Genomic DNA, 17875 nt, shown 5'->3' on the forward strand with positions numbered 1-17875 from the left:
AACTGTGGAAGTACTTGCTCTCATGTTGCTTTGGTCCAAAAGAGTAGAGCCGAATCAGTAAGAGTAAACTAAGTACCTAATCTTTTGCCAACATTAGATGTTACTGGAAGGAAAACCATCCATGATGAACAATTCCACTATAACAAAGTATAATAAAAGCAGAGTATTTTTCACAAACATATCACAGTATCAAATAAACTTTTTATAAGAGAAAAGTATGAAAGAACAAAAAAGATAAAACAGCTATCACAAAAACAAAACATTATCTGTTTCAAAAGTGTCTCCCCCATAACTGCATTAAAAGGGGTAAGAAGGTAAGGTTAGAGGGTTGATGATGCTAATATGAAAGGAAGCTGAGTACTGTATTTATTATTTTATACAACTCTTACTCTTTACAAAAATGGTTATAGTCATGCCCATAAAAGTGTAACCCATGGCATCTGAAAGCAAACACTCTTTGTAATTATTTAAAAGGGCCTTTTTAAAAATTATAATACAAAGGTCTGTGCTCTATAAGCAGTCCTCCACTGTGCATTATAACAATAAGGCTTACTTTTAATACAAAGACTAAGTGTTTGGGAGTTATGAACCACTGGATTTAACAAACATCATTTTGTAATTGCTTTTTGCATCTTTTTTGTTTTTGGGATCCTCCACTTCATCAGGGTGTTCAGTAGCATGCAATTCTTCAGCAGATTCTTCTTTCTCTGACTCTGAATCACTTTCAGAGTCATCTGGACTTTCAGGATCAGGTGACTCATCATCATCATCATCTCCAGCCACATCACCTTCTCCATCATGATCTTCTACCTCACTGAAGCCAAGTCCACAATGTCATCGATATCTTCCTGATAATTTACTGTCCATGCTTTGCTGATATTGAGACTCCAGTTCTTCATTAATTTTTTTGTCTTCTTCCCCTGTTCGGAAGTGAGATGTTGATTTGTGATCTCCTATAACAAGACGACCGGTATGTTCTTTCTTTCCTGCTCCCATAAGTCTCAAAAACTTCTGTTTTCTCTCTTCATTACCTAAGTCTGCTGCCTCCCAATTGCTAGATCCAAGATCGTCGTCTGGGGAGGCTGAACGCTTCACCCCGTGCGGGTGGGACTCCCTGGCAGCACTCATCGTTGTGGAGATCCAGTTAGGAAATACCGAACCCCCTCGCCGTTCTCCTCAGCCGTGGATCCAGCACCCTGCAATCTACCACCGGCCAAGCAGCGCCTCTCCCGAACGCCGCCACTTTCTTCTTTATATAGAACACATAAACAGCTTTTAGGAGCTCAGAGCTCCTAAAAAATCCAACACTTATGCTCATCAAAAGTCTTCACCAAAAAAATAAAGAGACAAACTACAGATTTGGAAAAAATTTTTGGCTACAACATATCTGATCAGGGTCTAATCTCTAAAATCTACAAGATATTGCAAACCTCAACAACAAAAAGACAAATAATTTAATTAAAAAAATGGGTAAAAGATATGAACAGGCACTTCACCAAAGAAGACATTCAGGTGGGTAACAGGTACATAGGAAATGCTCACTATCATTAGCCATTAGAGAAATGCAAATCAAAACTACAATGAGATACCATCTCACCTCAGTAAGGCTAGCACTAATCCAAAAAATACAAAAAATATTGGAGAGGTTGTGGAGAGACTGGAACACTTATATCCTAATGGTGGGAATGTACAATGGTACAACCACTTTGGTGCTTCCTTAAAAAGCTACAAATAGAAGAACCATATGATCCAGCAATCCTACTCCTTGGAATACATCCTAGAGAAATAAGAGCACATGAATAGATATGTGCACAACCATTGTCTTAGTCATCTAGTGCTGCTATGACAGGAATACCACAAGCGGATAGTTTCAAATAAGAGAAATTTATTCTCTCATAGTAGGCTAGAAGTCCAAATTCAGGGCATCAGCTCCAGGAGAAGGCTTTCTCTGTTAGCTCTGGAGGAAGGTCCTTGTCATCAATCTTCCCCTGGACTAGGAGCTTCTCTGGGTAGGAACCCCAGGTCCAAAGGACTCGCTCTACTCCTGGTACTGCTTTCTTGGTGGTATGAGTTCCTCCAACTCTCTGTTTACTTCCCTTTTCTTTATCTCTTGTAAGATTAAAGGTGGTGCAGGCCACACTCCAGGGTAACTCCCTTTACATTGGATCAAGGATGTGACCTGAGCAAGGGTGTTACATCCCACCCTAATCCTCTTTAACCACAGGCAGAGATTATGATTTACAACACTGGAAAAATCACAAAATGGAAGACAACTACACAGTACTGGAAATCATGGCCTAACCAAGGTGACACATTTTTTGGGGACATAATTCAATCCTTGACACCCATGTTCATTGCAGCATTGTTCACAATAACAAAAAGATGGAAACAACCCAGGTGCCCATCAAATGAAGAATGGATAAGCAGATTATGGTGTATACACACAATGGAATACTACGCAACGACAAAGAACAATGATGAATCTGCGAAACATCTCACAACACAGATGAATCTGGAAGGCATTATGCTGAGTGAAATTAGTCTCAAAAGGACAAATATTATATGAAACTACTATTATAAGAACTCAGGAAAAGATTTAAACACAGAAGAAAACATTCTTTAATGGTTACAAAGGTGGGGATGGAGGGAGAGGGGAATTCACTAACTAAATAGTAGACAAGAGTTATCTTAGGTGAAGGGAAGGACAACGCACACTACAGAGAAAGTCAGCACAACTGAACTAAACCAAAAGCTAAGAAGTTTCCTGAACACAACCAAACACTTCGAAGGACAGAGTAGCAGGGTCTGGGGTCTGGGGACCATGGTTTCAGGGGACATCTAGGTCAATTGGCATAACAAAGCTTATTAAGAAAATGTTCTGCATTCCACTTTGGTAAATGGTGTCTGGGGTCTTTACAGCTTGTGAGCAGCCATCTAAGTTGCCTCGATTGGTTCCAACCCACCCGGAGTAAAGGAGAATAAAGAATACCAAAGACACAAGGAAAATATTAGCCTAAGACACAAAAGGGCCAGAGAGTCCATTAGCCTGAGACTAGAAGAACTGGATGGTACCCAGCTACCACCAATGACTGCCCTGACAGGGAACACAGCAGAGAGTCCCTGATAGAGCAGGAGAAAAGTGTGGTGCAGAACTCAACTTCATGTAAAAAGACCAGACTTAATGGTCTGATGGAGACTAGAAGAACACTCAATGACATGGACCCTGGACTCTCTGTTAACCCAGAACTAAAATCATCCCTGAAGCCCACTCTTTAGACAAATATTAGACTGGGCTATAAAACATAAAATAATAGTTGTGAAGAGTGTGCTTCTTAGTTCAAGCAGATACATGAGACTAAACGAGCGACTCTGGAGGCAGGATGAGAAAGCAGACAGGGACAGGAGATGGTTGAATGGACACAGGAAGCCTGGGGTGGAAAGGTATGTGCTGTAACATTATAGGGTTTGCTTACAAATTTTTGTATAAGAAATTAACTTGAGAGGTAAACTTTCGCCTAAAGCACAATTTAAAAAAGAAAGAAAGAAAGAAATGTGCAAAGAGTTGGTGTTAGAAAATCAAAAGGGAAGAACATATTCAGAATTTCTCAAGCTGAAGGAACAGAAGAAAACACTCAAACCTTGAGTTATAATATCGAAGGATCCTATGGGCAAAAAATTGAACAATGAAGGAAGCATCAAAAGAAGATGGAAGGAATACACAGAGTCACTGTGCCAAAAAGAATTGGTTGAATTGCAACCATTTCAGGAGGCAGCATATGATCAAGAACTCATGGTACTGAAGGAAGAAGTCCAAGTTGCACTGAAGACATTGGCAAAAACAAAGCTCCAGGAATTGATGGAATACCTATTGAGATGCTTCAAGAACCAGATATAATACTGGAAGTGCTCATTCATCTAAGCCAAGTGATTTGGAAGACAGGTACCTGGCCAACTGACTGAATTCTGACTCATTTGTGCCCACTCCAATGGAATGGGCAAATTATCTGACAATAGCATTAATATCACATGCAAGTAAAATTATGCTGAAGATAATTCAAAAACAATTGCAGCAGTACATTGACAAGGAACTGCCAGAAATTCTAGCCAGATTTATAAGAGGATGTGGAACAAAGGATATCATTGCTGATGTCCGATAGATACTGGCTGAAACCAGAGAATACTGGAAAGATGTTTACCTGTGTTTTATTGACTATGCGAAAGCATTCGACTATGTGAATCATAACAAATTATGGATAACATTGCAAAGAATGGGAATTCCAGAACACTTATTTGTGCTCATGTGAACCCTAAGGCAGCTGTTCGAACAAAATAAGGGGATACTGTGTAGGGCCGCTATAGGGTCGCTAAAAGATGGAATCCACTTGACGGCAACAGGTTGGTTGGTGTGATTTAAAATCAGAAAAGGTATGCGTCAAGGTTGTATCCTTTCACCATACTTATTCAATCTGTATATTGAACAAATAATTAGAGAAGTTGTACTATATGAAGAAGAACACAGCATCAGGATTGGAGGAAGATTCATTAACAACCTGCAATATGCAGATGACAAAACCTTGCTTGCTGAAAGTTAAGAGGACTTGAAATACTTACTGATGAAGATCAAAGACTACAACCTTCAATATGGATTGGAACTCAACATAAAGGAAACAGAAATCCTCACAACTGGGCCAATAAGCAACATCATGATAAAAGGAGAAAAGATTGAAGTTGTCAAGGATTGCATTTTACTTGGATCCGCAATCAACGCCCATGGAAGCAGCAGTCAAGAAATGAAACAACACATTGCGCTGGGAAAATCTGCTGCAAAAGACCTCTTGAAAGTGTTGCAAAGAAAAGATTTCACCTGACTAAGGTACACCTGACTCAAGCCATGGTATTTTCAGCTGCTGCATATGCATGTGAAAGTTGGACAATGAATAAGGAACATCAAAGAATTGATGCCTTTGAATTATAGTGAAGAATATTGAATTTACCAAGACAAATCTGTCTTGAAAGAAGCACAGCCAGAATGCTTCTTAGACATGAGGATGGCAAGATTTTTCTCACATACTTTGGATATGCTATCAGCAGGGACCAATCCCTGGAGAAGGTTCATGCTTGGTAAAATAGAGGGTCAGCAAAAAAGAGGAAGGCCCTGGATAAGATGGGGTGACACAGTGCCTGCAACAATGGGCTAAACGTAGTAAAGATTGTGAGGCTGGGCAGGACTGGGCAGTGTTTCTGTTGTACATAGGATCCCTATGAGTTGCAACCAACTGGATGGCACCTAACAAGAACACTTATTTTATTTAGTTTATTTATCAATCTTTTTGAAGATGTTGTAAGGTATATTGTAAGTTACACTTCACCTATAGAGACAAATATTTAGAAAATGAATTATAAAATCAGAGTAAATCCTTGCTTCTTGAAAGTTCCCTGTTTCTGGGACACATCCTCACATACATAGAACTTGGTATATGACAGGCGTGTTTAAAAAAATACCAAGAGGAAAAGGATGAATTATTCAATAAATGATGCCAGGACAATTTTTCATCCATATGAAAAAAAAGTAAAGTTAGATTTTTACCTAATATCATACTCAAAAATATATTTTAGGTGAATTAGAGACTTAAATGTGAAAGGAAAACTAAAATTTCTAGAAGAAAATATATGGAAATATCTTTATGCCCTCAGAATATTAATTAAAAAAAACACAAGACATAATAAAAACACAAACTATAAAGCAAAAGTGATAAAGCTGGATGGTGGGTACATGAGTTGTCCTATTATTACTTTGTGTGCGTTTGTTTTTAAAAAAAGCATTAAAAAGTAAAAATATAAGCTTCAGATTGAAAAAAGATATTTGTGATGCTTATTTCTGACTTTCAGTGTAATGGTATTTCAAATATACAAAGAATCCTATGGAAGTAATCCATTAGAGAAATAGGTGAAAGAGAAGAAGAGGCATTTCACAGAACAGAAAATCTGGAACACAAGAAAAGATGTTTGGTTTCACTTGTTATTCGTAAAAAGGAAATTAGCATCTCAAGGTAATACCATTTCACACCCATCAGACAGGCATAAAATTAGAAAATGTCACAGTAAGAAGTGTTGGTGAAGAGAAGAAGCAAAAGCAACTTATATTAGAGGAAGTCTTGCTGATATGTACAAGGAGATTCAGACAAGAAAGTTGATGGCAGCATTGTTCATAGTATGAATATGGAAAAATATCTAATTGACCAACAATAGGAGAATGGATAAATAAGTAGTATGTGGCAGAAAATATGAAGGAACTAGAGTTATACATATCAACGTGTGGTAAATCACGAGACGTTGAATGAAAAAAGCAAAATGGGGAAGAATATTACAGTAAAGTACCATGTATATAAAGTTTTAGAATGTGCCAGACAATATTGTATATTGCTTAGGGATGCTTACATATGTAGTAAAGGTTTAGATACATGTAGGGTAATAACAAGAAACATTACATTTAGGTAGTGATTTTCTCTGGGTTGGGAAAAGGGGGATGGGATTAGTGTGTTTGTGGAGGTGCACAGGAAATGTTCATTTTATGTTTTATGTTTTGAGCTCATGGTGGGTAGTTGGACACTTCCATTATCATTTGCTATATGTTTTAATAGGCCTGAAGTATTTTACTTTAAAAACATAGGGAAAAAGTTCAATATTGTTATTGTTTAAAAACTCAAGGCAGTAGGCCTTGATATAAATGATATATAAGATTTTAATGAACTTGATTTGATGTTGGATTTTTATTCACGTGAGGAAATTAAGCCTTCTGTTGATTTATTTGCAGTAGAGAAGATGCCCTGTATAAAGAAACATATTTTTAAAAGTTAATTAATGCAAAAAATCTTTTTCCTCCACAAAAATAAAAAGTATTATTTTACTTCAAAGAAAGCACTGTGATTTAGATTTAGGCTAAAACTACTTGAAAATAAAATGTGCTGTTAGTTTCAATGACTCTTGATAAATACTTATAGTCTAATCTAAGTAATACTTTCTTCAGAGTTACACAAGTACAAATAACTAATCATTTGTGCTCAAGTAGTGTCATTTTCATACGACTGCATGGTTGAATGGGTCACAATAAAAGTAAAACACACAGTGAGATTAGAATTTTAGAAACAAGATCAGTTTGCTGCATTCCCCAGAGGCCAAGTCTACTAGATCAAGGTTTAAGTGATACACCTCCACCAGTGGAGGATGCTGAAATACTGTTCTTTCTCATAGCAGAGTTACAGCTATCTTCGTTTACATAGCATTTTTCAAGATCTGTGGAACATTTTTGATGTGTTAGATATTTATGAACCCTGTTTGTTACACATGCCATCAAGACAAAAACAAACCTCGTCTGGGGGAAAGAGTAAGCTTATTCTTAATGTCCCTTTTTGGTTTTCCTTCTAAAATGTTTCTCCCTTTCTCTCCTGTTGGCATCCTAATCTAGGTCCCCGTAACTTTCTGAGTTACTGCAATGTCTTTTCGGAAGTTCCCCCTTCTCCCAGGCTCCCCTTCCATTTCTCTTCCTCATTCTAGTCAGCCCTCTACTTAAAGATGTACAGTAGTCTTTGGTTGCCACCTGAATGAAATTATTCTGCTTCGTTTTGAAGACTTTCTCACTAGTATCAATTTGTATGCTCCCTTTTTAGATTGTTACTCTCAAAAGCTGGGACAAAGTTTTCTTTTGTCAACGTTGTGATGAAGTTTTCACTGGCTCACAGTAAAATGTAAAAATATGGGAATGTAGTGTTTTTAAAGCTAAAATTATTCAAATTTAAAGTTTCGAGATGGTCTTTCCTACTTTGTGTTATAAAATAGTCTTTCTTCATACAGTGATGGTGATAGTTGATGGCAAAGTTTTTAAAAGGCTTTTCTTGCAAAAGGTATAAGTTTAGCAACTTTGATGGTTTCCCTCCCTATCCCTCCACCACCACACACAGATACACACTCACTCTCTTCTTAAAAAGTTTTCTGGTCAGGGACCCTTAATGAGCTCAGTTTTTACATAACTCATTCTCGATGGTCTTGTTTATTCCCATCGTCTGTCTTTCCTCACATTCTCATAGTCACAGTCATTCCTGTTGTCTGGAATGTTCTCCCACTACCTCTTCAATTCAAATTTCACACTTCCTGTAACATCCAGATCAAATCTCATCTCCTTCAGTTAGCAGTCTTTATTTAACACCTTGTGCCTCCTCACTCATTCTCCTTAGCACTTTTGAGCATATTTATCAAAATCTCTGGCACTGGTTGGCATAAAATTTTTGTTTTTCAAATATGTGTCTTTCTCTCCAAACAGTTTTAATGCCTGTAAAAGGAAGAACTTTTTGCATTTCCTTTAATTTTGTTTTACCCTACATAAATAAAAATACAAAGAAGACTTGGTAAAGATGTAAAAATATCATATAAAATTTTCTACTATAGCAGCCCTAAATCCATGTCACGTATGGGTATAAAAATTTAATATTTATGGATTATAGTTACTTTAACAAATATTTCCCGCTTACTGCTTTCAAGGCCCCCTGGTGTTAGGTATATTCACGAGACTGATTTTGGCCAATGAGATATGAATGAAAGTGATGTGTCACTTCCAGGTGGAAGCTTTTAGAGCAAGTGTAGATTTGCTACCTTTATTGCCCTCTGCCATGGAGCCTGGGAGTAGTGAGAGTGATATGGAAAGCCCCTACCAATAGCCAATGGACTTGTAATATGAGCAAGAAATAAACCTTTGTTTCTTAAACCACTGAGGAGGAGCCCTTGTGGTGCAGTGCTTGGCTGCTAAATGAAAGGTCTGCGGTTTGAACCCATCAGCCCCTCCAAGGGAGGAAGATGTGGCAGTCTGCTTCATTAAAGATTACAGCGTTGGAAACCCTACGGAGCAGTTCTACTCTGTCAGGGTTGCTATAGGCTCACTATGAATCAGAACTAACTCTATGGCAATGAGTTTGGTTTAGATTACAGCAGGATAGCCCAATGTATTGATATCGATAAAAACATTTTTGATATTATGTCCTTTACAAAAGTGATCATATATTAGAACAGGTACATAAACTTTAATGATAAAAAAAGATAAACTTTCTAATTTTCTTTCTTAGAAAATTATTTCTAATTTAAGTTAAAAATTCAAATATCTGTAATTTCAATATATTCTATTTCTTTTATTTTAAAATAACAAAGTGTTGAAACCTGAGCCATTTCAATGAGATCAACAATGAAGATTCAAATCTCATAGTTCGTTAAGAAACATGCAGAATCGATTTTAAAATACACAATGGAATACTGAAATTGGCAAACTGAAAACTAAAACATGAAAACTAAACTCCTTTGAAAAGAAGCAACTAGGTACAATCCTCAAGAACCAATTGCCATGTCTTATTAAATATTCTGAAATATTTCTACTTCCTACTCCAAATCTTAAGGAGCCCAGGTGGCACATTGGTTAAAGCACTCAGCTGCTAACCGAAAGATTGGCGATTGGAACCCACCAGCCTTCCAGAGAAAGATGTGGCAGTCTGTGTCCACAGAGATTTGTAGCCTTGGAAGCCCTATGGGGTAGTTATGCTCTGTCCTATAAGGGTCGCTATGAGACGGAATCGACTCAACGGCAGTGAGTTTTAGTCTTGTACTCCATACTTAATGCTCCCGAGAAAGCTGGTTTGAATCCATTTCTACAGTGGTACCATGGATTTAAAATAACAAATTCTAAAGCTGGGAGGAATTTCATTTAATACTTTTTCTTTGTTCATGGTCTAACATTTAATGAAGAAATTCTTTAGGTGGTAAAGTATGTAGTGAAAGAATTAATCTCTTTTCATTGGGTAGGTTAGAATGTGAAAAGCAAAGCAAGAGAAAATCTAGGAAGGTCTCATAAAGGAGTCGTGACCTCCAGGAATAATTTCCCATGATTGTTTAGGATTGTTGTGCATACAAGCACAAAAGTAGAAGTCAATAAGCAATTGACTAACCTAACGCTAGCTCTAAATTATTGAATACTGTTTGTATGCTATAGGGTCGCTGTGACCTGATTTTGTATGCCTACCGCAAAGATTTTTCGGGGACTTGGCGCCATCTGCTGACCAAACACCAACTTTTTGGACTGCTAATTACTTCACAATTTCCCAGTAAACTTTATTAGGTAACTAAGTAAAATTATTTAAAATATTGATTTCAAGACATTGTGCACATAAAACAAAGACATTTTCTGTACAGTAACTACCTGTAGTTATATGACAATTTCATATTGAATTCTTTCATATTTTTACTTGATTTATCTTCTAGAGCATTACACAAGTCAAACCACCACCTTTTTCTTAATACAGAAGAAGGTTATTTTCCAGAAAGAAGGTAGACTTGTCTATGTTCAATAAAATTTAAATTTATTTTTTTAAATTTCTATAAAAGATGAACAACATCTTTTTTCAAACGACAGAAATTATTTAAAAATACAAGAAGGAGAAGGGGAAGAAACTGGAAATAACATTGCTAACTGTTGGCTTTGCACCCAGAGCTGTGTTAGATGCTCTCAGTGGATGGTCTCGCTCCCCACAACCACTCTTCAAGTAGGCAGTGTCGTCCCAGTTTTACTGCTGAGAAAGGAAGTCTGAGAGGTTAAGGATATACTTGCTAACATTTCAAGGGAAAGCCAAGTTTATTTTTATAGACTGATTGCTACTGTTTATTTATTAAGGTATGCAGGAAAAATTGAATTAACTAGTTTTTCAGTCTCATTTTTCTTTTGCACTGACTGACTTTATCATCATTAATTAGATTAGGTTCATCTTTGGTGTAATTTTATTTTTAGGATAATGAAAGGCACAAAATTTAAGAGCTTTGTGTTACTTCCTACTACACTTTTGTTGATTGTTGTACCCTTGGTAAGCAAGAGAATCATTAAGCATGTAGTAGGCACTCAATGAATTTTGAAAGAAAGGAAAAAAGAGGAGAGTGAGAGCAAGAGAGAGAGAAAGGGAGGGAGGGAAGGAAGGAAAGAAGAAAAAGAAAGGAGGAAGGCAGGCAGGAAGGGAGAAGGGGAGATAATCTGGTACTTGTCACACAAAAGGCTTTAGTAAAGGTATAGTATGAAATTTCACCACCAGTGGATGGCATTGGAGTGTTGCGGAAGTAGGGTGAAGGAGAGTTACAATGACCAGACTTTGCTATGTGCCATGCACTGTTTGGTACTTTATATCTGTAATTTCATTAATACTAGATTCAAGAATGTGAGCTGAGTATTACTATCTCCCATTTTTACAGACAAAAAAATTGATCACAGAGTGGTTAAGTAATTTATCCAAGGCCACACAGCATACAAGTAGCACAGTCAGGATTTTAATCTATATCTGTCCGACTTACAAAACTTATATTTTTAATAGGTTATTCATTTATTCATTCAGTAAACATTTATTGAACAATGTAGCACTGTTCTCAGATAATCTTGTTTCTTCTCAGACCTTACAATACCACGTATAAACTCAATACTCACCCAGAGTATTTCTTCAGTCAAAACCTCTCCTCTGAGCTATAGACCTATGTACCCAACCACCCACTTGACATTCCCACTTAGAGGTCTTGTATACACCACAGCCTTACATCTACAAATCCAATTCTAGATTTATAGCCCCAAACTTGTCTTTTTTTTGGTCTTCATTTTCTCTGTAAATGACACAGCCCTCCATTCTTTTAATAAAATTACAAAATTGGGAGTCATTCTCAATTCCTTCCTTTTTTTTTTTTTAACTCTCAAATTCCTGTCTTCATGTTTTACAAGGCTTTACATGATCTATCCTGTACCCATCTCCACCTTCATTTCAGTCTTGCTTTGTATCCCCAGTCATGTAGTCCTTCTGCTCATTTTGAGAATGGGTCAGGCTCTTTCCTACAAAATAATTTTGCACTTGGAAAATGTAGGAGCCCTGGTGGCACAATGATACCCAGTTAGCAGCCCAGTGGCTGCTAAATGAAAGGTTGGCTGTTCAGACCAACCTACCAACTCCACATGAGAAAGACCTGGTGATCTGCTCTAGTAGACTACAGGCTAGGAAAATTAATGGGGCAGTTCTACTCTGTCATATTGGGTCACTGTCTTTGTTATCTAGTGCTGCTATCACAGAAATACCACAAGTGGATGGCTTTAACAAAAAGAAATTTATTTCCTCACAGTAAAGTAGGCTGGAAGTCCAAATTCATGGTGTCAGCTCCAGGAGAAGGCTTTCTCTCTCTGCTGGCTCTGGAGGAAGGGCCCTCTCATCAATCTTCCCTTGGACTAGGAGCTTCTCCTTGCAGGAACCCTGGGTCCAAAGGATACGCTCTGCTCCTGGCACTGCTTTCTTGGTGGTATGAGGTCCCTCATCTCTGTGCTTGCTTCTCTCTTTTATATCCCCAAAGAAACCAGCTCAAGACACAATCCAATCCCATAGATTGAGCCCTGCCTCATCAACACAACTGCCACTCATCCTCCCTCATTAACATCATAGAAGCAGGATTTACAACACATAGGAAAATCACATCAGATGACAAAATGGTGGACAATCACACAATACCAGGAATCATGATGCAGCCAAACTGATACACACATTTTTGGGGGATCCAATTCAATCCATGACAGTCACTATGAGTCAGAATCGACTCCATGACACCTAATAACAACATCCTCTTTTTTTATCTTCTATTTCAAGTATTAGCTTATGAGACCTCCTTGAAAAAGTTGTTCCTGACAAACTATAATAATAATATAAAAATTCTAAGTAGTTCTCTTGTTATTCTCTTTATCATTGTTGTTGTTAGGGGCCATTGAGTCAGATTTGATTCATAACCTGACCCTATGTACAACAGAACGAAACACTGCCTGTTCCTGTGCCATCCTCACAATCCTTGTTATGCTTGAGCCCATTGTTGCAGCCACTGTGTCAATCCATCTCGTCGAAGGTCTTCTTCTTTGTCGCTGACACTCTACTTTACCAAGCATGATGTCCTTCTCCAGGGTCTCATTCCTCCTGATAACATGTCCAAAGTATGTGAGACGTAATGTCGCCATCCATACTCTGAAGGAGCATTCTGGTCATACTTCTTCCAAGATAGATTTGTTTGTCCTTTTGACAATCCGTGGTATATTCAATATTTTTCACCAACACCACAATTCAAAGGAATCAATTCTTCCTCAGTCTCCCTTATTCATCATCCAGATTTCTCATGCATATGAGGTGATTGAAAACACCATGGCTTGGGTTAGGCGCACCTTAGTCCTCAAAGAGGCATCTCTACTTTTTAACACTTTAAAGAAGTATTCTGCAGGAGATTTGCCCAATGCCATGCGTCTTTTGATTTCTTAACTGCTGCTTCCATAAGTGCTAATTATGGATCCAAGTAGAATGAAATCCTAGACAACTTCAGTCTTTTCTCCGTTTATCATGATGTTGCTTATTGGTCCAGTTCTGAGGATTTTTGCTTTCTTTATGTTGAGGTGTAGTTCATACTGAAGACTGTGGTCTTTGATCTTCATCAGTACGTGCTTCAAGTCCTCTTCATTTTCAGCAAACAAGGTTACGTCATCTGCAGCAGGTTGTTACTGAGTCGTCCTCCAATCCACATTGGCCAGCTTCTCTGATTGTTTGCTCAGTATACAGATTGAATAAGTAGGGTGAAAGGACACAACCTTGATGCACACCTTTCCTGACTTTAAACCATGCAGTATCCCCTTGTTCTGTTTGAATGACTGCCCCTTGATCTGTGTACAGGTTCCTCATGAGCACAATTAAGTGTTGTGGAATTCCCATTCTTCTCAATGATATCCATAATTAGTTAAAATCCGCACAGTTGAATGCCTTTGCATAGTCAATAAAACATGGGTAAACATCTTTCCAGTATTCTCTGCTTTCAGCCAGGATCCATTTGACATCAGCAATGATACACCTGGTTCCATGTTCTTTTCTGAATCTGGCTTGAATTTCTGGCAGTTCCCTGTCAATATGCTGCTGCATCCACTTTTGAATGATCTTCAGCAAAATTTTATTTGCATGTGATATTAATGATATTGCTCGATAATTTCTGCATTTGGTTGCTTCACCTTTCTTAGGAATAGGCATAAATATGGATCTCTTCCAGTTAGTTGACCAGGTAGCTGTCTTCCAGATTTCTTGGCATATTCAATTGATATTCTGTCAATTCCTGGAGCCTTGTTTTTTGCTAATGTCTTCAGTGCAGCGTGAACTTCTTCCTTTAGTACCATGGGTTCTTGATCACCTGCTACCTCCTGAAATGTCTGAACTTCTATCAATTCTTTTAGATATAGTCACTTCATATTCCTTCCATCTTCTTTTGATGCTTCCTGCGTCCTTTAGTATTTTCCTTGTAAAATCCTTCAATATTGCAACTTGAGGCTTGAATTTTTTTCTGTAGTTCTTTCAGCTTGAGAAACACCAAGGGTGTTACTCCCTTTTGGTTTTCTATCTCCAGGTCTTTGCACATGTCATTATAATACTTTACTTTGTGTTCTTGAGCCAGCTTTTGAAATTTTCTGTTCAGCTTTTTTACTTCATCATTTTTTCCTTTTGCTTTAGCTACTCTCTGTTCAAGAGCAAGTTTCAGAGTCTCTTCTGACATCCATTTTGGTCCTTATTTTCTTCTCTTTTTAATGACCTCTTGCTTTCTTCATGTAATGCTGTCTTTGATGTCATTCCACATCCTGTCTGGTTTTCGGTCATTAGTGTTCAATGTGTCAAATCTAATCTTGAGATGGTCTCTAAATTCAGGTGGGATGTACTCAAGGTCGTACTTTGGCTCTCGTGGACTTGTTTTAATTTTCGTAAGCTTCAACTTGAACTTGCATATGAGTAATTGATGGTCTCTTCCACAGTCTGCCCCTGGCCTTGTTCTGACTGATGATTATTGAGCTTTTCCATCATCTCTTCCCACAGAGGTAGTCGACTTGATTCCTGTGTATTCCATCTGACGAGGTCCACGTGTATAGTTGCCGTTTATGTTCGTGAAAACAGGTATTTGCAATGGAGAAGTTGTTGGTCTTGCAAAATTCTACCACGAGTTCTTGGGAATCGTTTCTATCACCAAGGTCATATTTTCCAACTACCAATCCTTCTTCATTTCCAACTTTCGCATTCCAATCACCAGTAATTATCAATGAGCCCTGATTGCATGTTCGATCAATTTCAGACTGCAAAGGTTGGTAAAAGTCTTCAATTTCTTCATCTTTGGCCTTAGTGATTGGTGCGTAAATTTGAATAATAGTCGTGTTAACTGGTCTTCCTTGTAGGTGTATGGATATTATCCTATCACTGACAGTGTTGTACTTCAGGATAGATCTTGAAGTGTTCTTTTTGAGGATGAACACGACTCTACTTCTCTTCAATTTGTCATTCTCAGCATAGTAGACCATACGATTGGCTGATTCAAAATGGCCAATACCAGTCCATTTCAGCTCACTAATGCCTAGGATATCGATCCTTATGCGTTCCATTTAATTTTTGATGATTTCCCATTTTCCTAGATTCATGCTTCTTACATTCTACGTTCTGGTTATTAATGGATGCTTGCAGCTGTTTCTTCCGCAAATGAAAGTTCTGAGAGCTTGACTCCATCGACATCATTAAGGTCGACTCTACTTTGAGGAGGCAGCTCTTTCCTAGTCGTATTTTGAGTGCTTTCCAACCTGAGGGGCTCATCTTCCGTCACTATATCAGACAACGTTTTGCTGCTATTCATAAGGTTTTCAGTGGCTAATTCTTTTCAGAGGTAGACTGCTTGGCCCTTCTTCCTAGTCTATCTCAGCCTAGAAGCTCAGCTGAAAACTGTCTGCCATGGATGACCCTACTGGTATTTGAATACTGGCGGCAAAGCTTCTAGAATCAAAGCAACATGAAAGCCCCTACAGTAGAACAAACTGACAGACACGTGGGGGCTCTTTATCATAACACCCTACTAATTTTCTTTCTAGAACTTAACCAAAAACAAATTCGTTTCCATTGAGTCAATTCCAACTCACATCGACCCGATAGGACAGACTAGAACTGCCCCATCGGGTTTCCAAGGAGTGGCTGGTGGATTTGAACTGCCAATGTTTTGGTTAGCAGTCCAACGCTTAACCACTGCACCACCAGGGCTCCTTCTAGAACTTAGAACTTAGAACAGTCTCTAATCATTTTAAGGTGCCCTGGTGGCACAACAGGTAAACGCTCAGCTGGAAATGGAAAGGTAGGCAGTTTGTACCCATCAGCTGCCCCGAGGAAGTAAGATGTGGCAATATGTTTCCATAAACATTACAGCCTTGGAAACCATATGAGGCAGTTCTGCTCTGTCCTGTAGGGTCACTATGAGTCTAAATTGACTCAAGGGCAACAACATCATTTTAGTTATTTGTTTACTTGTTAATCTTTGACTCCCTTCCTCCTGAGTCCATCAAATTTGTCTGTCTAGTTCTTTACTGAAAACCTACAGCCTAGTGCTGGGGTTGGTACATAGAAGGCATTTGATAAATATTTGTTGAATCAACAAATAAACTTCAGCAGAACCTCTTAAAGCCTATCCGTGTACTCAGAATGCTTGCTATAATGTGCATAATTATATCAATTTAACAAATAGGAAAAATTTTATGTCTCCCAGGATTTTGTCTTCGGCCTCTTCTATTTTTTCCCACAGTTCTGTCTGGATTAAGGATTCCTAATTCTAACCTGGGAGCCCTGGTGACACAGTGGTTAAGAGCATGACTGCTAACCAAAAGGTTGACAGTTCAAATCTACCAGCCGCTCTTTGGAAACCTTACAGGGCAGTTCTACTCTGTCCTATAGGGTTGCTAGGAGTCAGAACCCTCTCGACAGCAATGGGCTGTTTTTTTTTTTTAAAAAATTCTAATCTAAAGATCAGCAGTTAGAACCCACCAGCTACTCTGCAGGAGAAAAGACCTGGTGATCTGCTCCCATAAAGATTACAGCCTAGAAAACCCTATAGGGCAGTTCTACTCTGTCCTATGTGGTTGCTATGAATCAGAATAAACTCTACAACACACAACATTTTTATCAGAATTCTGGAAACAATGCAGGTAACTTTAACACACTTTTTGAAAAGTCAAACTATTTTCTCCCCAAACTTCTTTTTCCTTGTTTGATATATCTATATCAATATTAATACAATTCACCCAGCTCACCAATTTGAGTATTCATTGACTCCTCTCATTTTGTCCCACATCTTATCAGTAGCCCAGATTTGTCTCTCAGTGTGATTCCTTATCTCACCCTTGGAGACTTTTCATCACTTTATTGTTTGCAGGATAAATTCTAAACTCTGTCCAGTAGCATGCAAAGCCCTGCATATATATCTGCTCATTCTTTAAGAACTGGCTCAAATGTTACCTGTAAACTCTTTCCTTTTTTATTAAGCTTGTTAGTCACTCTCTCCTCTTGAGAACCCACGCCACATCATTTACACATTTCATTGAGAACTTATCAGACTGAATTGTTGTGATTTGCCTCCATTCCACTGTGGACTTTTTAAAGACATGGTCTGACTATCTCCAGCATTTAGCAAGGTGCCTGTTGCAAATTGGTGGTCAATACCTGTTTTTAAAACATATGATGATGAGAGGTCAGGTGGATCCCCCAAGGTAATATGACTCTTTTGTTTCCTGTATGTTGGCATAATGGGATATTCTGAAGGGGATACTTTATGCCCTTCTATAATCTACAACATTTCTTCCCTCCATCCCATAAATCAATCCCCCCAAAATTTGCAATCTAAAGAAAAGTAATGTGCTTGTTAGGTAAATATAGCCTAACACTAGTCCTACCTTCCAAACAGTTCCACTGAAGTCCCTTTTATATAACAACATTATATAGTTGCTTATTTAGATGGC

General features: G+C 38.1%; 1 pseudogene; it reads right to left on the reverse strand.

Moving 5' to 3' along the window:
• Positions 1–448: 448 nt before the first annotated feature.
• On the reverse strand, positions 449–1227 carry LOC101349441 (small acidic protein pseudogene; annotated as a pseudogene).
• Between the last annotated feature and the right edge of the window lie 16648 nt (positions 1228–17875).

The sequence above is a fragment of the Trichechus manatus genome, unplaced genomic scaffold (assembly GCF_000243295.1).
Source record: "Trichechus manatus latirostris isolate Lorelei unplaced genomic scaffold, TriManLat1.0 scaffold00032, whole genome shotgun sequence".
In the NCBI taxonomy this organism is placed as follows: Eukaryota; Metazoa; Chordata; class Mammalia; order Sirenia; family Trichechidae; genus Trichechus; species Trichechus manatus.